This window comes from Arachis stenosperma, chromosome 3 (genome assembly GCF_014773155.1).
Source record: "Arachis stenosperma cultivar V10309 chromosome 3, arast.V10309.gnm1.PFL2, whole genome shotgun sequence".
NCBI lineage: Eukaryota > Viridiplantae > Streptophyta > Magnoliopsida > Fabales > Fabaceae > Arachis > Arachis stenosperma.
In genome coordinates, this window is record NC_080379.1 from 119923529 (window position 1) to 119949467 (window position 25939).

The 25939-nt window shown below is 42.4% G+C and overlaps 2 non-coding genes across 2 annotated transcripts; both read right to left on the reverse strand.

Annotated features, from left to right (window-relative positions):
• Positions 1-7570: 7570 nt before the first annotated feature.
• On the reverse strand, positions 7571-7678 carry LOC130971342 (small nucleolar RNA R71). The gene has a single exon (XR_009082566.1). It is a non-coding gene; the product is annotated as a small nucleolar RNA R71 (small nucleolar RNA).
• Positions 7679-23792: 16114 nt separating this feature from the next.
• Positions 23793-23900, reverse strand: LOC130971972 (small nucleolar RNA R71). The gene has a single exon (XR_009083179.1). It is a non-coding gene; the product is annotated as a small nucleolar RNA R71 (small nucleolar RNA).
• Between the last annotated feature and the right edge of the window lie 2039 nt (positions 23901-25939).

The following is a 25939-nucleotide window of genomic DNA, read 5'->3' on the forward strand; positions in this document are numbered from 1 at the left end:
GTCGGGAGCTGGTCGCCCCAAGGGGAGCTTTCTTAAACTCCCGAGCAATGGCGGCATGAAGGCTAGCCATCCGAACACAACTCCGCGCCATATACTGAAAGTGATGCTCCATGGACGCATCATCAGTAGAAATAAAAGTCTGAGGAAGAATGTGCTGCTCAACCTAACCGAGAGCATCGAAATCCTTGTCATTGAAACCAGCAGGCTCTCGGGAAGTCTTCTGTTTCTTGGGGGGAGGACCCGAGGTCGAGGTCGGGGAAAGCTGACCGGGTCCGGAGGTCGGAGGATCCTGAGTTATAGCTCGGAACTGAGGGACCGGAATGGTCTTCGACCGAGTCTGAACACCAATTGTAGTCTTCTGCGGAGAAGGTCGGGGAGAAGCTTCAGCCTCGATATTCCGAGATGCCGCAGATTTCTTCGCTCGACGGAGAAACTTCATAGAATCAGCCTGAGAAGACATCTCTGCAGAAACGAAACAAAGAGGTTATCAAACAGAAAGATCAAAACAAAGTCAAAATATGAAAATGAAATCTCAAAAAGAGGTCGGGAGCTACCTAACTCGGAACGGAGAAGGCTTGGATCTCCCAACATTTTCTTCGTATCCAAGTAAGGCGCCCGACCCCATAGACTGCTCAACACACCAACGAAAGCCTGTTCCACCTCATCTAGACTCTCGAAAGTGTACTTAACCGACACCACACTCTTTTGCCAACAAAGAGGAAACGAAGGCTCCCCACTCTCATCTAAGAAAAAAGGTCGGAAATCTCCAACAGCCCGGACTTTGAAGTAATAGTTTTTGAAATCGTGAAACGACTCATCATACAAAGTGCAAAATTTCCTACCCTGGTTAGCCCTAAACGAAACCCAGGACACCTTCCCAGCACCCGACCCCGGCTTCGTCAGTACAAACAGATAAGAAAAAAGAGAAACAGAAGGGGAGACGCCTAAAATCTGACACAAAAGTTGGAAAAGCTTTAAAAACGCCCAAGAGTTCGGATGGAGTTGTGTAGGGGCAAGGTTACAAGACCAAAGGACCTCGGATTCCAGGTCGGTGAAAGGAAGACGGACACCTAGCTTGGAGAAGAAACAATCATAAGCATAGAAGAAAAGTTTCTCGGAACTCTCTAACGGCGGAAAACATACCCTCTCCTCGGACTCCGGGGCTGCTAACTCGTAATCCCGCTCAGACTCCCTGTTCTCACAAATACTACACTCCCTACGGAACCTAATCAGATACTCAGAATCTACAACAGACGGGACCCTTAAAGGAGCAGGATCTACCCAACCTAGACCACTCGGAATCTTGGTCGACATTGCTTGAAACACCTTTCGAGACATAAAAAAATCTTGCCTACAAAGAAAGAATACAACAGCAAGACAAAAATCACACAAAGGCAGAAAACCAAATTCAACAAAAACAAAAGAAAGCAAAGTTCTTTTACAAACAAGAAGGCAGCAACTCGAATAACAAAAATGGATCGGAGAAAAGAGTCCCCCCACACACACATACAAAGCAATAGCGGCGCCTCTTTTCGGGCAACCCGGGCATAGAAGATATCAGAAAAAAGAAGCGTACGAAGAATAAAAGCGAAAAAAGCAAACCTGGAAAAGAAGAAAGCGACGAGCTTCGACGAAAGGAAAACGGCGGCGCAGAAAAGAACTCTGAAAAAACGCACAAAAAATGGAAGACGAAGAACAGAGAGAAAGAAGAGAAGATGCTCGAAAAGAAGTGATGAATAAACAAAGAAAAATGAAGAAAGGGGCAAATAAATAAAGCCTCCACAGAGCGCCGCACGGAAATCGAGGAAGAAACGGTAACAAGCAATAAATGCTGAAACGACCGTTTTCAAATTTTGAAAAAACTACTATGCCCGAGCTCGACCTTCCGAAAAAAGACGAACTCGGGCAGGGCACTGTTCATACCCTGACCGAGCTCTCCAAACTCGGTAAAGCTGATAGAAGGCCCGACCTCGACCCAAAGCCCACGTTCGAGGTCGGACCTCGGACAAACAGGCCAAAGAAAGGCCCATCAGAAGGAACTAAGCCCAAAACCTAAAGGCCGAAAGGGCCTGGGAAAGGCGGTTCCGCAAAGATAGAGATGAATCTCCCAAAAGATAAGATAAGATAAGAATATCTTATCCAGGGATGATCGCAGCCAACTACTATAAATACACTGGAGCACCCAGGTATAACTCATACTCTAATTCTACTTGATATCTGCTTGGACCCATGCTAACTTAAGCATCGGAGTGTCATTGCAGGTACAACCCCCCGCCGTTCAGCACAACCAGCTCGGGTCTCAGACCCACCACCTCGGGCCTTGCCGGAAGACCGAGCTGCACGTTTCAGGTAACCCTCGGAACAGGTACCATTCTGGGCGTTTAACGCCAGGAATGGTGCCATTTTGGGCGTTAAACGCCAGAATGGGCACCATTCTGGGCGTTTAACGCCAGGTGTGTAGTATCCTGGGCGTTTTGGAAAAACGCCCAGTGAGGAAGAATTTCTGGCATTTAACGCCAGCCAGGGTACCTGGCTGGGCGTTAAACGCCCAAGTGGGGCAACAGATGGGCGTTAAACGCCAGAATGGGTGCCATTCTGGGCGTTTAACGCCAGCTTGGTGGGGGGACCACAATTTTGTTTTCAAATCAGATTTTTTCAAACTTTCCTTTTCTCACCCATACTTTTCTACAAAATCACACTTCAATCATTCATTATTCACTTCCAAATCTTCAAAAATCAAAACTTTTTTTTCAAATTTATTTCAAATCAATTACAAACATTGTTCAAAAATTTCACCCTTTTCTCAATTTCTTCTCAAATCTTCTCAAATCTCCTTTCAAATTCCTCTTTGTTTTCGAAAAACTCCCCTCCCCACCTTATAAATGCACGTTTGTTCCACTCTTCCAACCACACCATTAGAATTTTCTCTTCCTCCCCCTCTCTTCTCTCTTCTCTTTTGCTTGAGGACAAGCAAACCTCTAAGTTTGGTGTGCTTTTCCGTGATCACTAAGCCAAGATTCATCAATATCATGGCTCCTAAGGGAAAACAAACCAATTTAAGAGGCAAGAAAGAGAATAATCCAAAGAATCTTTGGAATGAAGAGAAGTTCTTAACCAAAGAACATGAAGACCATTATCATAAAATAATGGGTCTGAGGTCAGTGATCCCGGAAGTTAAATTTGATCTGAAAGAAGATGAATATCCGGGGATCCAAGAGCAAATTCGAAACAGAGGATGGGAAGTTCTAACCAATCCTGAGACAAAGGTTGGAAGGAACATGGTCCAGGAATTCTACTCAAATCTGTGGCTAACAGATAAGCAGAGAATGACTGGAACTGCTTACCATACCCATAGAACCATGGTCAGAGGGAAAGTTATATACTTCCATCTGGACAAAATAAGAGAAATATTCAAGTTGCCTCAACTGCAAGATGATCCTGATTCCTTTAATAGGAGGATGGTGAGAGTAGATAAGGGGTTGGATCAGGTTCTAGAGGACATATGCCTCCCTGGAACTAAGTGGATAACCAATTCTAAGGGTGTCCCAAACCAACTCAAGAGGGGAGACCTCAAACCAATTGCAAGAGGTTGGCTAGACTTTATTGGGCATTCCATATTGCCCACTAGCAACCGTTCTGAGGTCACCATCAAGAGAGCAGTGATGATTCATTGCATTATGCTTGGAAAAGAGGTGGAGGTCCACTATGTGATTGCTTGTGAGATTTACACAATTGCAAATAAGAATTCCACTGAAGCCAAATTGGCTTATCCAAGCTTGATTTCCTTGCTCTGCAAAGAGGCTGGGGTGAAGATGGGAGTAGATGAGTTCATACCCATTGAACACCCAATCACCAAAAAGTCAATGGAAGGACAAGTGCAAGACAACTCCATCAAAAGGAGGGCGCATGAGTTCCTCCCTGAACTCCCTGAAATTGGCTACTGGGCCAACCTAGAAGCATCTATTAACAAGTTGCAAGAGACTATGGAGCAACTGAAGGAAGAACAGCAGAATCAAAACTGCATGCTCTGCAAATTGCTGAAGGAACAAGAGAAGCAGGGGCGTGAAATCCAAGAGATGAAACGCCAAAAGTTCTCCTCTCAAGCTGAGGGAGCATCCACTTCTCAAAATCAAGGTTGTTGAGTCCTAACTCTGTGAACACCTCTATCATTAGGAGCCTAGTATTTTTCGTTTTTTTTTATTATTTTTAGTCTCATCTTATATCTATATTTGAGTCTTGTTCTTAATTAATAAAATTAATAAAGTTTATGCCTTAAAGCTATGAATGTCCTATGAATCCATCACCTCTCTTAAAAGAAAAATGCTTTAATCACAAAAGAACAAGAAGTACAGGGTTTCGAAATTTATCTCTGAAACTAGTTGAATTAGTTTGATGTGGTGACAATACTTTTTGTTTTCTGAATGAATGCTTGAACAGTGCATATGTCTTTTGAATTTGTTGTTTTAAGAATGTTAAAATTGTTGGCTCTTGAAAGAATGAGGAGAAAGAGAACTGTTATTGAGGATCTGAAAAATCATCAAATTGATTCTTGAAGCAAGAAAAGCAGTGAAAAAAAAAATTCGAAAAAAAGAAGGAAATAAAGTTGTGATCCAAGGCAAAAGAGTGTGCTTAAGAACCCTGGACACCTCTAATTGGGGACTTTAGCAAAGCTGAGTCACAATCTAAAAAGGTTCACCCAATTATGTGTCTGTGGCATGTATGTATCCGGTGGTAATACTGGAAGACAGAGTGCTTTGGGCCACAGCCAAGACTCATACACTGGCTATGTTCAAGAATCAATATACTTAACTAGGAGAATCAATAACACTATCTGAGTTCTGAGTTCTTATAGATGCCAATCATTCTGAACTTCAAAGGATAGAGTGAGATGCCAAAACTGTTCGGAGGCAAAAAGCAACTAGTCCCGCTCATCTAATTGGAGCTATGTTTCTTTGATATTTTGGAGTCTATAGTATATTCTCTTCTTTTTATCCTATTTTGATTTTCAGTTGCTTGGGGACAAGCAACAATTTAAGTTTGGTGTTGTGATGAGCGGATAATTTGTATGCTTTTTGGCATTGTTTTTAGTATGTTTTTAGTATCTTTTAGTTAGTTTTTAGTATACTTTTATTAGTTTTTAATTAAAATTCACTTTTCTGGACTTTACTATGAGTTTGTGTGTTTTTCTGTGATTTCAGGTATTTTCTGACTGAAATTGAGGGTCCTGAGCAAAAATCTGATCCAGAGACTGAAAAGGACTGCAGATGCTGTTGGATTCTGACCTCCCTGCACTCGAAGTGGATTTTCTGGAGCTACAGAAGCCCAATTGGCGCGCTCTCAACGGCATTGGAAAGTAGACATCCTGGGCTTTCCAGCAATATATAATAGTCTATACGTTGCCCAAGATTTTATGGCCCAAACCGGCGCTCAAAGTCACCTACAGAAATTCCAGCGTTAAACGCCGGAACTGGCATAAAATTTGGAGTTAAACGCCCAAACTGGCATGGAAGCTGGAGTTTAACTCCAGAAAAGGTCTCTACACGAAATTCCTTCATTGCTCAGCCCAAGCACACACCAAGTGGGCCCGGAAGTGGATTTTTCTGTCATTTACTCAATTCTGTAAACCTTAGGACACTAGTTTACTACTTATAGGATCTTTTGACATTGTATCCGTACCTTATGACCTCATAACATTTTGTACACGTTTCTTCCCACAGTATGAGCCTCTAAACCCCATGGTTGGGGGTGAGGAGCTTTGCTGTGTCTTGATGGATTAATGCAATTACTACTGTTTCCTATTCAATCATGCTTGTTTCCATTCTAAGATAACACTTGTTCTTAATCCGGATGAATGTGATGATCCGTGACAATCATCATCATTCTCAACCATGAACACGTGCCTGACAACCACCTCTGTTCTATCTTAGATTGAGTAGTTATCTCTTGGGTTCTTTAATCGGAATCTTCGTGGTATAGGCAGGACCTGATGGCAGCGTTCAAGAGAATCCGGAAGGCCTAAACCTTGTCTGTGGTATTCTGAGTAGGATTCAATGATTGAATGACTGTGACGTGCTTCAAACCTGTAACCTACTGGGCGTTAGTGATAGACGCAAAAGAGTGATTCTATTCCGGTAGGGGAGGGAACCAAACCGGTGATTGGCAACACTGTGACAGAGTGTGTGCATTAGCTTTCACTGCGCGGATGGGAGGTAGCTGCTGACAACAGTGAGACCCTACACGAGCTTGCCATGGAAGGAGACATGCGTGTTTGATGAAGAAGATAGTAGGAAAGCAGAGATTCGGAAGATGGAGCATCTCCAAACCTCAACCCATTCTCCATTACTGCAGTACAAGTAACCATTACATGTTCTTTTGCTTCTTACAATCAATCCTGATAATTTCTGATATCCTGACTAAGATTTACAAGATAACCATAGCTTGCTTCAAGCCAACAATCTCCGTGGGATCGACCCTTGCTCACGCAAGGTATTACTTGGACGACCCAGTGCACTTGCTGGTTAGTTGTGCGGGATTGCAAAAGTGTTATTGCAATTTCGTGCACCATTAGGCAAGTCATTAATTTTCAAAATCAAATCTTTTAAAAAATTGTTTTCAAATCATATCTTTTAAAATTGTTTTCAAATCAAATCTTTTCAATCATATCTTCTTAACCACATCTTTTTCAAAATAAGTTTTCAATCAAATCTTTTTAACTTCTAATTTCAAAATCTTTTTTCAAAAATCACTTGATTTCTTTCTCACTTTTATTTTCGAAAATCAATTAAGTGTTTTTCAAAATGTTTTCAAAATCTTTTTAATTGAATTTTCGAAAATCTTCTTCCTCTCTTCCCACATCCTTCTATTTATGGAGTACTACTCCTTCTTAATGCACAATTCGAACTCTATCTAATCAAAGTTTGAATTCTTCTACCTTCTTTCTTCTATTTTTCTTTTCCTCTGACACCTCAAGGAATCTCTAAACTGTGACATAGAGGATTCCACATTTTCTTGTTCTCTTCTCTTTCATATGAGCAGGAGCAGAGACAAAGGCATTCTTGTTGAAGCTGACCCTGAACCTGAAAGGACCTTGAAGCGAAAGCTAAGAGAAGCTAAGGCACAACTCTCTGTAGAGGACCTAACCGAATTCTTCAAAGAAGAAGAACCCATGGCAGCCGAAAACAACAACAATGCCAACAATGCAAGGAAGGTGCTGGGTGACTTTACTGCACCTACTCCCGACTTCTATGGGAGAAGCATCTCTATCCCTACCATTGGAGCAAACAACTTTGAGCTTAAGCCTCAATTAGTTTCTCTAATGCAACAGAATTGCAAGTTCCATGGACTTCCAATGGAAGATCCTCAACAGTTTTTAGCTGAGTTCTTGCAAATCTGTGACACAGTCAAGACTAACGGGGTTGACCCTGAGGTCTACAGACTGATGCTATTCCCTTTTGCTGTAAGAGACAAAGCTAGAATATGGTTGGACTCACAACCTAAAGATAGCCTGGACTCTTGGGAAAAGCTAGTCAATGCCTTCTTGGCAAAGTTCTTTCCACCTCAAAAATGGAGTAAGCTTAGAGTGGAAGTCCAAACCTTCAGACAGAAGGATGGAGAATCCCTCTATGAAGCTTGGGAAAGATACAAACAATTAATCAGAAAATGTCCCTCAGACATGCTTTCTGAATGGAGCATCATAGGTATTTTCTATGATGGTCTCTCTGAACTATCCAAGATGTCTTTGGATAGCTCTGCTGGAGGATCTCTTCATCTGAAGAAGACGCCTACAGAAGCTCAAGAGCTAATTGAAATGGTTGCAAATAACCAATTCATGTACACTTCTGAAAGGAATCCTGTGAACAATTAGACTAATCAGAAGAAAGGAGTTCTTGAGATTGATACTCTGAATGCCATTCTGGCTCAGAACAAGATACTGACTCAACAAGTCAATTTGATTTCTCAAAGTCTGTCTGGAATGCAAAATGCACCTGGCCGTACTAAGGAAGCTTCATCTGAAGAAGAAGCTTATGATCCTGAGAACCCTTCAATGGAAGAGGTGAATTACCTAGGAGAACCCTATGGAAACACCTATAACTCTTCATGGAGAAATCACCCAAATTTCTCATGGAAGAATCAAGAGAGACCTCAACAAGGTTTCAACAATAATGGTGGAAGAAACAGGTTTAGCAATGGCAAGCCTTTTCCATCATCTTCTCAGCAACAGACAGAGAATTCTAAGCAGAACCCCTCTGACTTAGCAACCATGGTCTCTGATCTAATCAAAACCACTCAAAGTTTCATGAAACAAGGTCCTCCATTAGGAATTTGGAGGCACAAGTGGGACAGCTGAGCAAGAAAATTACTGAACTCCCTCCTAGTACTCTCCCAAGCAATACAGAAGAAAATCCAAAAGGAGAGTGCAAAGCCATAACCATGGCCGAATATGGAGAGGAAATAGAGGAGGTGGATGCCACTGAGGAAAGCCTCAATGGGCGTGCACTAACCTCCACTGAGTTCCCCAATGAGGAACCATGGGAATCTGAGGCTCAAAATGAGACCATAGAGATTCCATTGGACTTACTTCTGCCTTTCATGAGCTCTGATAAGTATTCCTCCTCTGAAGAGGATGAGTATGTCACTGAAGAGCAAGTTGCTAAATACCTTGGAGCAATCATGAAGCTAAATGACAAGTTATTTGGAAATGAGACTTGGGAGACTGAACCTCCTTTGCTCACCAAAGAACTGGATGACTTGTCTAGGCAGAAATTACCTCAAAAGAGACAAGATCCTGGGAAGTTTTCAATACCTTGTACCATAGGCACCATGACCTTCAAGAAGGCTCTGTGTGACTTAGGGTCAAGTGTAAACCTCATGCCTCTCTCTGTAATAGAGAAGCTAGGGATCTTTGAGGTACAAGCTGCAAGAATCTCACTAGAGATGGCAGACAACTCAAGAAAACAAGCTCATGGACTTGTAGAGAATGTTTTGGTAAAAGTTGAAGACCATTACATCCCTACTGATTTCATAGTCCTAGAGACTGGGAAGTGCATGGATGAATCCATCATCCTTGGCAGACCCTTCCTAGCCACAGCAAAGGCTGTGATTGATGTTGATGGAGGTGAACTGATCACTCAAGTGAATGAAAAATCCTATGTGTTTAAGGCTCAAGGATATCCCTCTGTCATCATGGAGAGGAAGCATGAAGAGCTTCTCTCAAATCAGAGACAAACAGAGCCCCCACAGTCAAACTCTAAATTTGGTGTTGGGAGGCCACAACCAAACTCTAAGTTTGGTGTTGAACCCCCACATTCAAACTCTAAGTTTGGTGTTGGGAGGTTCCAACATTGCTCTGAGTATCTGTGAGGCTCCATAAGAGCCCTCTGTCAAGCTACTTACATTAAAGAAGCGCTTGTTGGGAGGCAACCCAATGATTATATTTTATATATTTCTCTTTGTTATTTTATGTTTTTTGTAGGTTGATGATCATAAGAAGTCACAAAATCAATTGAAAAAGCAAAAACAGAATGAAAAACAGGAAGAAAAACAGCACACCCTGGAGGAAGAATTCACTGGCGTTTAAACGCCAGTGAGGCTAGCAGTTGGGCATTTAACGCCCAGTCTGGCACCATTCTGGGCGTTTAACGCCAGAAAGGGGCACCAGACTGGCGTTAAACGCCAGAAAAGGGCAAGAACCTGGCGTTAAACGCCAGGAATGGGCACCAGCCCGGCGTTTAACGCCAGAAATGGCTCAAAACGTGATTTTTGATGCCATTTGGTGCAGGGATGACTTTTCCTTGACACCACAGGATCTGTGGACCCCACAGGATCCCCACCTACCCCACCACCACTCTCTCTCTTCTTCCCCCATTCACCAATCACCTCATTACCTCTTCCCCAAAACCCCTTCACCTATCAAATCCCATCTTTCTCTTCACCACTCACATCCATCCTTCATAAAACCCCACCAACCTCACCCTTCAAATTCAAACCACTTTCCCTCCCAAACCCACCCATAATGGCCGAACCCCATCTCCCCTCTCTCCTATAAAAACCCTTCTTCACCCCTTCATTTTCACACAACCTAAACACCACTTCTCCCCCTCTTTGGCCGAACACATAAGCCATCTTGATGACAAGTCATCATATACCCATTTTTTAAGCTAATTTCACTTGTTTTGTTAGCATTTATGCACTTTCTTGCATCCTAAGTAAGTGATTTGGAGTGAAAATGCATAACTTCTCTAAATCAAGCAACCACTATGAAATTAATGTTAAATCATGAGGTTTAAGCTAATTTTAATTGAATTTTAATTGATTTATAAGCCTCTTGATTTTAGTGATACTTTGAGAGGTTGTTTGGTTTATTATAGGTGAAGAAAAGAAGAGAAAAGGAACACCGTGGCATAAAAAGTGTAGCCGAGGAAAGAAAAGCGTGGCCGAATCAAGAAGAAGCGTGCCGCAACTAATGGGAGAAGCAACATTGCCCTCCACAAGGGCAGACTACCCTCTAGGAGAGCAACATTAGGTGACCAAGCGAGAATAGGTAACTCTGCCCTGCCCACTCCAAGGGCAGAGCACAAAATGATGCCTTGGAGCCAAGAGAAGGAAAACATTGCCCTGCCCTTGTGGAGGGCAGAATCGGGCACTTCAAGGAAAGAAATCAAGAAAAAGGGTCACCAATGCATGCTACAAGGTTCGAACAAGGGACCATGAGGAAGTCAAAGACTAAGGGTGATTGCCGTGCCAAGAAGCCAAGGAAATTAATTGAATTTGTGTTTTCTCCGTGTTTCGAACACGGGCGTGCAATATGGCAACACTGCCCTGCCCTTGGCGCGGGCAGGGCAGCAATTGGACTGGCGCACCACACAAAAATTTCTGGCGCACCAACTTTGCTTCCTGGCGCACCAAACTCTCGTCCTGGCAAGCATCTGACGCGCGCGTTCCTCCCCTGGCGCACTAAAGCCTTCCTGCCCTGCCCTTGGCGCGGGCAGGGCAGCGTCCCATGCACCAACGCGCATCCTGGCGCGCCAATTTTCTTCCTGGCGCACCAATCTTTTTCCTGGCAGCACCAAGCGCGCGCACCAACTCAAATCTGGCGCATCAACTTTTCTGCCCTGCCCTTGGCGCGGGCAGGGCAGCATCTGGCCGCACCAACTAGCGCCAGACCCGCACCAACTAGCGCCAGACTCGCACCAAATCCATGCACCATGCATCAATTTTCTGCCCTGCCCTCCACAAGGGCAGGGCAGCCTCCTGGGAGTGACTTTTTGGGCCAGAATTCAAATTAAAAATTCATTTGAATCCATTTCTTCACCAAATCAAAAGCCCATCCAAATCCCATTATCCAAGAATAGAAAGTGTATAAATAGGAGTTAGTTTGATGTAATTAGGACCTTTTTAGCTACCTTTACTTTGAGCTTTGAATTTTGACTTTTATTTTGAGTTTCACTTTCTTTGAGTTTTCTTGAGAGAATTGGCCGAGCACTAAGAGGATCAAGGGAGAATTGACTGATCTCCTTCCTCATTTCCCTTGGGCAATTCTACTCTTCTGTTTTTGAGTTTTGGGTGTGTGAAATTGGGGAAATTCTGTCCCAATTCCCATTCAAACTCTTCTCAAATTGTTTTCTGCATAATTCAATTTCAATTCTGTTCTTCTATTGCTTCTTCTTTAATTTTCTGTCAATTGCTTAGATAATTCAGATCTGGGAAGGAAATTGGGTTTTAGGCTCTGCTACCTAAGCCCTTGGGATCCTGAGATCATAATTCACTCTTGGTTCTTCTGTGAACCTTTGCTGCATTTTATTTTCTTTCTGTTTGAATGCTCTTTGCTTCTGATTCAAATTCTGCTCAATCAATTGCTGCAATTTACTTCTTCTTTGTTTAGATCGTGTAATCCCATTCCTCAATTCCCTTTTATATTCAAGCCATTTATCTTTCTTGCCATTTAAGTTACTGCAATTTAAGTTTCTTGCACTTTAAGTTTCAGTCATTTACTTTCTTGCTCTTTAAGTTTCTGCACTTTTACTTTCCTGTTCTTTATTTTACTGCACTTCTCCCTTCACCCTTTACATTTACTGTCATTTAATTCTTGTTAAACACAAATCACTCAACCAAAACTTGATTCGCTTGACTAAATCACCCACTAAACTAAAATTGCTCAATCCTTCAATCCCTATGGGATCGACCTCACTCATGTGAGTTATTATTACTTGATGCGACCCGGTACACTTGCCGGTGAGTTTTGTGTTGGATCGTTTTCCACACATCACATCTCCTTCTTCCTCATTTCTTCTTCTTCTACTCTCTTCTTTCTTCTTTTGCTCGAGGACGAGCAAACCTTTTAAGTTTGGTGTGGTAAAAGTGTTGCTTTTTCATTTTTCCATAACCATTTATGGCATCCAAGGCCGGAGAAACCTCTAGAAAGAGGAAAGGGAAGGCAAAAGCTTCCACCTCCGAGTCATGGGAGATGGATAGATTCATCTCAAGGGTGCATCAAGACCACTTCTATGATGTTGTGGCCTTGAAGAAGGTGATCCCCGAGGTTCCCTTTTCAACTCAAAAAGGGTGAATATCCGGAGATCCGCCATGAGATCCGAAGAAGAGGTTGGGAAGTGCTTACCAACCCCATTCAACAAGTCGGAATCTTGATGGTTCAAGAGTTCTATGCCAATGCATGGATCACTAAGAACCATGATCAAAGTGTGAACCCGGATCCAAAGAATTATCTTACTATGGTTCGGGGGAAATACTTGGATTTTAGTCCAGAAAATGTAAGGTTAGCATTCAACTTGCCTATGATGCAAGGAGATGAACATCCTTACACTAGAAGGGTCAACTTTGATCAAAGGTTGGACCAAGTCCTCACAGCCATATGTGAAGAGGGCGCACAATGGAAGAGAGATTCAAGAGGCAAGCCGGTTCAATTGAGAAGGCATGACCTCAAACCCGTGGCTAGAGGATGGTTGGAGTTCATCCAACGCTCAATCATTCCCACTAGCAACCGGTCCGAAGTTACTCTAGACCGGGCCATCATGATTCATAGCATCATGATTGGAGAAGAAGTGGAAGTTCATGAGGTCATAGCCCAAGAACTCTACAAAGTGGCGGACAAGTCTTCCACCTTGGCAAGGCTAGCCTTTCCTCATCTCATTTGTCACCTTTGTTATTCAGTTGGAGTTGACATAGAAGGAGATATCCCCATTGATGAGGACAAGCCCATTACTAAGAAAAGGATGGAGCAAACAAGAGACCCCTCTCATCATGAGATCCCTGAGATACCTCAAGGGATGCACTTTCCTCCACAAGACTATTGGGAGCAAGTAAACACCTCCCTAGGAGAATTGAGTTCCAACATGGGACAACTAAGGGTGGAGCACCAAGAACATTCCATCCTCCTCCATGAAATTAGAGAAGATCAAAGAATCATGAGAGAGGAGCAACAAAGACAAGGAAGAGACATTGAGAAGCTCAAGCACTCCATAAGACCTTCAAGAGGAAGAACAAGCCGCCATCACTAAGGTGGACCCGTTCTTTAATCTCCTTGTTCTTTATTTTTCTATTTTTCGAATCTTAGTGCTTTATATTATCCATGTTTGTGTCTTATGATCATTAGTGTCTTAGTGTCTATGCCTTAAAGTTATGAATGTCCTATGAATCCTTCACCTTTCTTAGAGAATTGTTCTTAATTGAAAAAGATGAGAATTGCATGAATTTTGAATTTTATAACAGTTTAATTACTTTGATGTGGTGGCAACACTTTTGTCTTCTGAATGTATGCTTGAACAGTGCATATGTCTTTTGAATTTGTGGTTCATGGATGTTGGCTCTTGAAAGAATGATGAAAAAGGAGACATGTTACTGAGGATCTGAAAAATCATAAAAATGATTCTTGAAGCAAGAAAAAGCAGTGAATACAAAAAAAAAAAAGAGAAGAGGCAAAAAAAAAACCGAAAAAAAAAGAAAGAAAAAAGAAAGAAAAAGAAAGAAATAAAGATGTGATCCAAGGCAATAAGAGTGTGCTTAAGAACCCTGGACACCTCTAGTTGGGGACTCTAGCAAAGCTGAGTCACAATCTGAAAAGGTTCACCCAATTATGTGTCTGTGGCATGTATGTATCCGGTGGTAATACTGGAAGACAGAGTGCTTTGGGCCACAGCCAAGACTCAATAAGTAACTGTGTTCAAGAATCATCATACTTAACTAGGAGAATCAATAACACTATCTGGACTCTGAGTTCCTAAAGAAGCCAATCATTCTGAGTTCCAAAGGATAAAGTGAGATGCCAAAACTATTCAGAGGCAAAAAGCTAAAAGCCCCGCTCATCTAATTAATACTGATCTTCATAGATGTTTTTGGAGTTCATTGCATATTCTCTTCTTTTTATCCTATTTGATCTTCAGTTGCTTGAGGACAAGCAACAATTTAAGTTTGGTGTTGTGAAGAGCGGATAATTTGTACGCTTTTTGGCATTGTTTTTAGTATGTTTTTAGTGTGATCTAGTTAGTTTTTATTATATTTTTATTAGTTTTTAGTTAAAATTCACTTTTCTGGACTTTACTATGAGTTTGTGTGTTTTTCTGTGATTTCAGGTATTTTCTGGCTGAAATTGAGGGATCTGAGCAAAAATCTGATCCAGAGACTCAAAAGGACTGCAGATGCTGTTAGATTCTGACCTCCCTGCACTCGAAGTGGATTTTCTGGAGCTACAGAAGCCCAATTGGCGCGCTCTCAACGGCGTTGGAAAGTAGACATCCTGGGCTTTCCCGCAATATATGATAGTCCATACTTTGCCCAAGATTTGATGGCCCAAACCGGCGTTCAAAGTCACCTCACGAAATTCCAGCGTTAAACGCCGGAACTGGCACCTAAATGGGAGTTAAACGCCCAAACTGGCACCAAAGCTGGCGTTTAACTCCAAGAGGAGTCTCTACACGAAAATGCTTCATTTTCTCAGCCCAAGCACACACCAAGTGGGCCCGGAAGTGGATTTTTATGTCATTTACTCATCTTTGTACACCTTAGGCTACTAGTTTTCTATAAGTAGGACCTTTTACTATTGTATTTGACATCTTGGTAGCTATCTTTGAGTTTTATGCTATCTTAGATCACTGGGAGGCTGGCCTCACGGCCATGCCTAGACCTTGTTCTTATGTATTTTCAACGGTGGAGTTTCTACACACCATAGATTAAGGTGTGGAGCTCTGCTGTACCTCGAGTATTAATGCAATTACTATTGTTCTTCTATTCAATTCCGCTTGTTCTTTGTCCAAGATATCACTTGTTCTTCAACTTGATGAAGGTGATGATCCGTGACACTCATCATCATTCTCACTCATGAACAAGGTGACTGACAACCATTCTTGTTCTATAAGCAATCAAGGCTTAGTGAATATCTCTTGGATTCCTGATACACGATGCATGGTTGATCGCCTGACAACCGAGTGCTCGCCTGACAAACGAGCCAGCCATTCCGTGAGATCAGAGTCTTCGTGGTATAGGCAAGAACTGATGGCAGCATTCAAGAGAATCCGGAAGGTCTAACCTTGTCTGTGGTATTCTGAGTAGGATTCAATGATTGAATGACTGTGACGTGCTTCAAACTCCTAGCAGGCGGGGCGTTAGTGACAGACGCAAAAGAATCGATGGATTCTATTCCGGCCTGACCGAGAACCGACAGCTGATTAGCCATATGCTGTGACAGAGCATAGGAACATTTTCACTGAGAGGATGGGAGGTAGCCATTGACAACGGTGAAACCCTACATGAGCTTGCCATGGAAAAGAGTAAGAAGGATTGGATGAAGACAGTAGGAAAGCAGAGAGACGGAAGGGAAGGCATCTTCATTCGCTTATCTGAAGCTCTCATCAATGATATACATAAGTATCTCTATCTTTATCTTTATGTTTTATTCATCATCTATACCCATTTGAGTCTGCCTAACTAAGATTTACAAGGTGACCATAGCTTTCTTCATACCAACAATCTCCGTGGGATCGACCCTTACTCACGTAAGGTATTACTTGGACGACCCAGTGCACTTGCTGATTAGTTGTGCGAAGTTGTAGTGATCACAATTTCGTGCACCAGAAAGCCAGCCGATCCACTCCCGAAGATAACGCACGAAAGGAGCAAGACTCATTCACCAAGGAAGTCATGAAGACAAAAATCCCAAAGGACTTTAAACTCCCAAACATGACCTTATACGACGGCATTACAGATCCCAGCCATCATCTCAGCAACTTCAGAAGCAGAATGTACCTCACCGATGCCTCAGATACAGTTCGTTGCAAAGCCTTTCCAACCACTTTAACAAAAACAGCAATTAGATGGTTCGACAATCTCCCTCGTAGGTCCATCTCAAGTTTCAATGACATGGCTAAAAAATTCCTGGCCAGATTCTCCATCCAAAAGGACAAAGCTAAACACGCTCCGAGCTTACTAGGAATCAGACAAGGAGAGCGGGAAACCCTGCATAACTACATGGATAGATTCAACAAAACATGCATGGATATACAAAACCTTCCAACAGAAGCTGCCATCATGGGTCTCATTAATGGTCTACGAGAAGGGCCTTTTAGTCAATCCATATCAAAGAAGTACCCCACATCTCTGAACGAGGTGCAGGAGCGAGCGAAAAAGTACATCAACATGGAGGAAAACTCCAGATTAGGAGAGACCTCAAAAGCAGGGTTCACCCCTCGGGATAAAGACAAAGATTTAAGAAAAAAGGAAGATCTACATGGAGAGAAAATAAAAAAGTACCACAATTACACCCCTCTTCGGGTGTCTCTTGTGGATGTCTACAGAGAGGTTTGCAACACAGAAAAAATACCACCAGCTCGACCACTCAAAGGCAAAAAAGGAGGAGGAAACCGGGATGAATATTGTGAATACCATCGGATCCGCGGGCACTCCACCAATGAATGTTTTGACTTGAAAAACGTCATAGAAAAGCTCGTACGAGAAGGGAAGCTAGATCGCTACCTAGCCACCCGTGATGATGAACAAAGGAAAAGAAGAAGAGCAGAAGACGTCGGACCAACCGCACGATCATCCCGGACGCCAGAAAGACATGTCCACATGATACACGGTGGATTCACCGGGGGAGAAATCTCCAAATCATCCCGCTAGAGACATCTCAAAGACGTATACCACGTCGCAGAAAAGAAGGAAACACCCAACATCCCGGCGATCACTTTTACCAAGGAAGACGCATTCGGCGTCCCGGCAGGGCATGACGATCCCATAGTGATCACTATTATACGGGCAAACGCAAATCTTCACCGCACATTGATAGACCAGGGGAGCTCTGCCGATATCTTATTCAAAACTGCCTTCGACAAACTTGGCTTGGAAGAAAAGGAACTCAGACCATATCCGGACAGCCTGTTCGGGTTAGGAGATACCCCGGTTCAACCAATGGGATACATCCCGCTGTACACAACTTTTGGAAAGGGAAGTCAGTCAAGAACACTCAAAATAGATTACATCGTCGTTGACGTAGGCTCAGCCTACAATGCCCTAATAGGTCGGACAACATTAAATCAACTCGGCACAATAGTCTCGACTCCGCATCTATGCATGAAGTTCCCAACCGCAGAAGGAATAGCCACAGTAAAGGCAGACCAAAAAATGGTGTACCGCTGTTACAACCAAAGTCTAAACCTCAGAGGCAGAGGAGAAGAATTCCACACAATCGAGCTCGGTGGAGTTCGGAGGCGGGAGGAACTCCGCCCACAACCTGAAGGAGAAAAAGAGAAAATCCATATCGGGAACACCCCGGACCAAATAACCAAAATCGGCACACTCCTAAAAGGGGACATAAAAGAATCACTCATACAGTTCCTACGTGACAATGCCGACCTCTTTGCGTGGAAGGCCGCAGACATGCCAGGCATAGATCCCAAACTAATGTGCCACAAGCTAGCAGTCTACCCAGGATCTCGGCCGGTACAACAAAGGCGCAGAAAGCTAGGACCAGAATGCTTTCAAGCGGTGGAAGAACAGGTACGAGCTCTACTAGAGGCAGGCTTCATAAGAGAAGTCAAATACCCGCTATGGCTTGCTAATGTCGTTTTGGTAAAAAAGTCAAATGGGAAGTGGAGAATGTGCACTGACTATACCGATCTCAACAAAGCTTTCCTGAAAGATCCTTATCCGCTCCCAAACATCGACGCACTGGTAGATGCCTCCTCCGGATACAAATACATCTCCTTTATGGATGCATACTCGGGATATAACCAAATCCCAATGTACCCACCCGACCAAGAAAAAAACCTCTTTCTTAACCCCAAAGGCAAATTACTGCTACATTGTTATGCCCTTCGGTCTCAAGAACGCGGGAGCCACTTACCAAAGATTAATGAATAAAGTTTTTTCGGAACACATCGGAAAGATCATGGAGGTCTACGTAGACGACATGCTAGTGAAGACGCAAAACGAAGAGATGTTATTATCCAACCTGACACAAGTATTCAACACCATAAGACAACACGGCGTGCGACTCAATCCCACAAAACGTACTTTCGCAGTAGAAGCTGGTAAATTCTTGGGTTTTATGATCACACAGAGAAGAATCGAGGCAAACCCGGACAAGTGCAGGGCCGTACTCGACATGAAAAGCCCGACTTGTATCAAAGAGGTACAACAACTCAACGGGTGGCTCGTAGCCTTGTCCAGATTCCTGGCGGGATCCGCAATAAGATCTCTCCCCTTCTACGCCACTCTAAGGAAGGGAAAGGAGTTTGAATGGACAGTTGAATGCGAGCAAGCCTTCCAAGACTTCAAAAAATTTCTGGGACAGCCACCTATATTGAGTCGGCCACGGGAAGGGGAACCACTCATCTTATACCTCGCAGTGGAAAATCGGGCAATAGTCTCAGCACTGGTCCTAGAAGACAACAATGGGCAACAACCCATATACTTTATCAGCAAAGCATTACAAGGATCCGAGTTGAACTACCAAAAAATAGAAAAGTTCGCTTACGCTCTGATAGTAACATCTTGATGACTTTGCCCATATTTCCAGTCTCACACCATTAAAGTTCGGACCAACCAGCCCATAAAAGGAATCTTACAGAAAACAGACTTGGCAGGCAGAATCTTGCAATGGGCAGTCGAGTTGTCCGAATTTGACCTTCAATATGAAGCTCAGATGGCCATCAAATCTCAATACCTGGCCGACTTCATTGCGGAATTTACGGACACACTGGAAGTCCCCACAAATGGAATCTATACGTGGACGGATCCTCAAATAAAACGGGATGTGGTGCAGGCGTAATAATCGAAAGCGATCAGGGGACCCAGATCGAACTCTCCCTCAAATTTGGGTTCCCCGCCTCGAATAATCAAGCGGAATATAAAGCACTACTAGCAGGTTTGAAGCTGGCTAGGGAGGTCAGAGCTCAAAAACTTATCATCTTCAGCGATTCACAGGTAGTCACTTCACAAATAACAGGCAGCTACCAAGCCAAGAATCCCACTATGAAAAAGTACTTGGACAAAACCAGGGAACAGCTCGGACAACTCGGAGAGCATAAGATTCGACACATACCCCGAGAACAGAATGCCCGAGCCGATGCACTCTCAAAACTAGCCAGCACCAAACCAGGAGGTAATAATAAAAGCCTTATCCAAGAAATTCTACAGAAGCCATCAATCTCGGAAGAAGAAAAGGTCCTAGCCATAACAAGTCGCGATCAGGGATGGATGACCCCCATAATTAATTACCTCACAACAGAGGCCCTCCCTACAGAGGAGAAAGAGGAAAAAAGGTTAAAACGGGAAGCACAATACTATACCATTGATGAGCGGATAATTTGTATGCTTTTTGGCATTGTTTTTAGTATGTTTTTAGTATGATCTAGATAGTTTTTAGTATATTTTTATTAGTTTTTAGTTAAAATTCACTTTCCTGGACTTTACTATGGGTTTGTGTGTTTTTCTGTGATTTCAGGTATTTTCTGGCTGAAATTGAGGGACCTGAGCAAAAATCTGATTCAGAGACTGAAAAGGACTGCAGATGCTGTTGGATTCTGACCTCCCTGCACTCGAAGTGGATTTTCTGGAGCTACAGAAGCCCAATTGGCGCGCTCTCAACGGCGTTGGAAAGTAGACATCCTGGGCTTTCCAGCAATATATGATAGTCCATACTTTGCCCAAGATTTGATGGCCCAAACCGGCGTTCAAAGTCACCTCAAGAAATTCCAGCGTTAAACGCCGGAACTGGCACCTAAATGGGAGTTAAACGCCCAAACTGGCATAAAAGCTGGCGTTTAACTCCAAGACAAGTCTCTACACGAAAATGCTTCATTGCTCAGCCCAAGCACACACCAAGTGGGCCCGGAAGTGGATTTTTATGTCATTTACTCATCTTTGTACACCTTAGGCTACTAGTTTTCTATAAGTAGGACCTTTTACTATTGTATTACAACATCTGGGTAGCTATCTTCTAATTTTATGCTATCTTAGATCATTTGGGGAGGCTGGCCATTCGGCCATGCCTAGACCTTGTTCTTATGTATTTTCAACGGTGGAGTTTCTACACACCATAGATTAAGGTGTGGAGCTCTGCTGTACCTCGAGTATTAATGCAATTACTATTGTTCTTCTATTCAATTCCGCTTGTTCTTTTACCAAGATATCACTTGTTCTTCAACTTGATGAAGGTGGTGATTGACACTCATCATCATTCTCACCTATGAACAAGGTGACTGACAACCATTCTTGTTCTACAAGCATTCGAGGCTTGGTGAATATCTCTTGGATTTCTGATTGCATGATGCATGGTTGATCGCCTGACAACCGAGTGCTCGCCTGACAAACGAGCCAGCCAGTGAGATCAGAGTCTTCGTGGTATAGGCAAGAACTGATGGCGGCATTCAAGAGAATCCGGAAGGTCTAACCTTGTCTGTGGTATTCTGAGTAGGATTCAATGATTGAATGACTGTGACGTGCTTCAAACCTGTAACCTGCTGGGCGTTGGTGACAGACGCAAAAGAATCACTGGATTCTATTCCGGTAGGGGAGGGAACCACACCGGTGATTGGCAGTACTGTGACAGAGTGCGTGCATTAGCTTTCACTGCGAGGATGGGAGGTAGCCATTGACAACGGTGAAACCCTACACAAGCTTGCCATGGAAAGGAGTAAGAAGGATTGGATGAAGACATTAGGAAAGCAGAGAGACGGAAGGGAAGGCATCTTCATACACTTGTCTGAAGCTCTTACACCAATGATATACATAAGTATCCCTATCCTTATCTTTTATGTTATTTTCGTTCATCACCATTATACATTTGAGTCTGCCTGACTGAGATTTACAAGATGACCATAGCTTGCTTCATACCACCAATCTCCGTGGGATCGACCCTTACTCGCGTAAGGTTTATTACTTGGACGACCCAGTGCACTTGCTGGTTAGTTGTGCGAAGTTGTGTTTATGCCATGGTATTGAGCACCAAGTCTTTGGAGCCATTACTAGGGATTGTTTATGTTTTGAAAAGTATTGATCACAATTTCGTGCACCAAGTTTTTGGTGCCGTTGCCGGGGAATTAAATGTCCTAACTACAGTTTCGCATTTGTTCCCTGCAATAACAGTGCCATGTTTTGGATCCGGCAACAACACCAAGTTTTTGGCGCCGTTGCCGGGGATTGTTCTTGTGTATGGACAACTGACGGTTCATCTTGTTGCTTAGATTAGGCATTTATTTTTTTCGAAATTCTTGAAGATGAATTCTAGAGTTTCATGATGATTTGCTGAAATCTGGCTGGCTGTAAAGCCATGTCTAATTTCATTGGACCGAGGTTTCAACTTATCATCACAAGAGCTTGTTGATCTTGCTTTTGGAGCAGTGATCTGCTAAGGCTTGGCTGGCCTTTGGCCATGTCTAGTGTTTTGGACCGAAGCTTTCTTTGAAAGCTTGGCTGGCTGTGAAGCCATGTCTAATTCCTGGACCGGAGTCTTAGACTAACATTGCACTGATTCCTGGAATTCTCATTAAGAATTTTGATGTTTTCACTTAATTTTCGAAAAATCACAAAAAAATTAGAAAATCATAAAAACCAAAAATGTTTCTTGCTTGAGTCTAGTGTCTCATCTTAAGTTTGGTGTCAATTGCATGCATTCATCCATGTATCTTAAAGATCTTCAAGTAATTCTTGATGATTTCTTACTCTGATCTTTGAATTCTTTTGACTTAAGTGTTTATGTGTCTCATATAGTGTCAATAGTATACAAACTGCTAAGTTTGGAGTCTTGCATGCATTGTTATTTGATTCTTGTTGCATTTTATAAAAAAAAAAATCCAAAAATATTTTTAATTTGTGTCTTTTCAAGTCAATAATACAGAGAATTGAAGATTCAGAACATACTGCAGAGGAATTATACAGAAAAAGCTGGGCATTCAAAAATGCCCAGTGAAGAAGGCAGACTGGCGTTTAAACGCCAGCCAGGGTACCTGGTTGGGCGTTTAACGCCCAAAAAGGGTGCATTTTGGGCGTTAAACGCCAGAATGGATACCATTCTGGGCGTTTAACGCCAGGATGGTGCTAGGGGGAAGATTTTGTTTTCAAAATCAATTTTTTTCAAGTTTTCAAAGTTTTTCAAAATCAAATCTTTTTCAAATCATATCTTTTCAATCAAATGTTTTCAAAATCAATTTCTTCCCTTTTTCAAAGATACTTACTAACAATTAATGATTTGATTGAACATCTCTAGTATATTGCCTTTTCTGTTGAGAAAGGTTTAAATGTTTGAATCAAATCTTTTCTTGTTAGGCAAGTCATTAACTTTCAAAATCAAATCTTTTAAAATTGTTTTCAAATCATATCTTTTTAAAATTGTTTTCAAATCATATCTTTTCAATCACATCTTTTTAAAACCAATCATATCTTCTTAACCACATCTTTTTCAAAATAGTTTTCAATCAAATCTTTTTGATTTCCAATTTAAAAATCTTTTTCAAAAATCACTTGGTTTCTTTTCCACTTTGATTTTCGAAAATCAATTAATGTTTTTCAAAAATGTTTTCAAAATATTTTAATTTAATTTCAAAAATCTTCTTCCCTCCTTCTCACATCCTTCTATTTATGGAGTACCACTCCTTCTCAATGCACAATTCGAACCTTACCTAAGTAAAGTTCGAATTCTTCTTCTCCTTCTTCTTTCTATTTCTCTTTTCCTCTGACACCTCAAGGAATCTCTATATTGTGACATAGAGGATTCCACATTTTCTTGTTCTCTTCTCTTTCATATGAGCAGGAGCAGAGACAAAGGCATTCTTGTTGAAGCTGACCCTGAACCCGAAAGGACCTTGAAGAGAAAGCTAAGAGAAGCCAAAGCACAACTCTCTTTAGAGGACCTGACCGAATTCTTCAAAGAAGAAGAAGACATGGCAGCCGAAAACAACAATAATGCAAACAATGCAAGGAAGGTGCTGGGTGACTTTACTGCACCTACTCCTGATTTTTATGGGAGAAGCATCTCTATCCCTGCCATTGGAGCAAACAACTTTGAGCTTAAGCCTCAATTAGTTTCTCTAATGCAACAGAATTGCAAGTTCCATGGACTTCCAATGGAAGATCCTCATCAGTTCTTAGCTGAATTCTTGCAAATCTGTGACACAGTCAAGACTAATGGGGTTGACCCTGAGGTCTATAGACTGATGCTATTCCCTTTTGCTGTAAGAGACAGAGCTAGAATATGGTTGGACTCTCAACCTAAAGAAAGCCTGGACTCTTGGGAAAAGCTAGTCAATGCCTTCTTGGCAAAGTTCTTTCCACCACAAAGATGGAGTAAGCTTAGAGTGGAAGTCCAAACCTTCAGACAGAAGGATGGTGAATCCCTCTATGAAGCTTGGGAAAGATACAAACAATTGATCAGAAAATGTCCTTCTGACATGCTTTCTGAATGGAGCATCATAGGTATTTTCTATGATGGTCTCTCTGAACTATCCAAGATGTCTTTGGATAGCTCTGCTGGAGGATCTCTTCATCTGAAGAAGACGCCTACAGAGGCTCAAGAGCTCATTGAAATGGTTGCAAATAACCAATTCATGTACACTCCTGAAAGGAATCCTGTGAAAAATGGGACAAGTCAGAGGAAAGGAGTTCTTGAGATTGATGCTCTGAACGCCATTTTGGCTCAGAATAAAATATTGACTCAACAAGTCAATTTGATTTCTCAAAGTCTGTCTGGAATGCAAAATGCACCAAGCAGTACTAAGGAGGCTTCATCTGAGGAAGAAGCTTATGATCCTGAGAACCCTTCAATGGAAGAGGTAAATTACCTAGGAGAACCCTATGGTAACACCTATAATTCTTCATGGAGAAATCATCCAAATCTCTCATGGAAGAATCAAGAGAGACCTCAACAAGGTTTCAATAATAATGGTGGAAGAAACAGGTTTAACAATGGCAAACCTTTTCCATCATCTTCTCAGCAACAGACAGAGAATCCTAAGCAGAACCACTCTGACTTAGCAACCATGGTCTCTGATCTAATGAAAACCACTCAGAGTTTCATGAATGAAACAAGGTCCTCCATTAGAAATTTGGAAGGACAAGTGGGACAGCTGAGTAAGAAAGTTACTGAACTCCCTCCAAGTACTCTTCCAAGCAACACAGAAGAAAATCCAAAAGGAGAGTGCAAAGCCATCAATATGGCCGAATTTGGAGAGGATGGAGAGGCAGTGAACGCCACTGAGGAAGACCTCAATGGGCGTGCACTAGCCTCCAATGAGTTCCCCAATGAGGAACCATGGGAATCTGGGACTCAAAATGAGACCATAGAGATTCCATTGGACTTACTTCTGCCTTTCATGAGCTCTGATGAGTATTCTTCCTCTGAAGAGGATGAGTATGTCACTGAAGAGCAAGTTGCTAAATACCTTGGAGCAATCATGAAGCTAAATGACAAGTTATTTGGAAATGAGACTTGGGAGGATGAACCTCCTTTGCTCACCAAAGAACTGGATGACTTGTCTAGGCAGAAATTACCTCAAAAGAGACAAGATCCTGGGAAGTTTTCCATACCTTGTACCATAGGCACCATGACCTTCAAGAAGGCTCTGTGTGACTTAGGGTCAAGTGTAAACCTCATGCCTCTCTCAGTAATGGAGAAGCTAAGGATCTTTGAGGTACAAGCTGCAAGAATCTCATTAGAGATGGCAGACAACTCAAGAAAACAAGCTCATGGACTTGTAGAGAATGTTTTGGTAAAGGTTGAAGACCACTACATTCCTGCTAATTTCATAGTCCTAGAGACTGGAAAGTGCATGGATGAAACCATCCTCCTTGGCAGACCCTTCCTAGCCACAGCAAAGGCTGTGATTGATGTTGATAGAGGTGAACTGATCATTCAAGTGAATGAAGAATCCTTTGTGTTTAAGGCTCAAGGATATCCCTCTGTCACCATAGAGATGAAGCATGAAGAGCTTCTCTCAAATCAGAGTCAAGAAGAGCCCCCACAGTCAAACTCTAAGTTTGGTGTTGGGAGGCCACAACCAAACTCTGAGTTTGGTGTTGAACCCCCACATTCAAACTCTAAGTTTGGTGTTGGAGAGGTTCCAACATTGCTCTGAGTATCTGTGAGGCTCCATGAGAGCCCTCTGTCAAGCTACTGACATTAAAGAAGCGCTTGTTGGGAGGCAACCCAATGATTATAATTTATATAGTTTCTTTTGTTATTTTATGTTTTTTGTAGGTTGATGATCATAAGAAGTCACAAAATCCATTGAAAAAGCAAAAACAAAATGAAAAATAGGAAGAAAAACAGCACACCCTGGAGGAAGATGTTGCTGGCGTTCAAACGCCAGTAAACCTAGCAGTTGGGCGTTTAACGCCCAGTCTGGCACCATTCTGGGCGTTTAACGCCAGAAAGGGGCACCAGACTGGCGTTAAACGCCAGAAAAGGGCAAGAACCTGGCGTTAAACGCTAGGAATG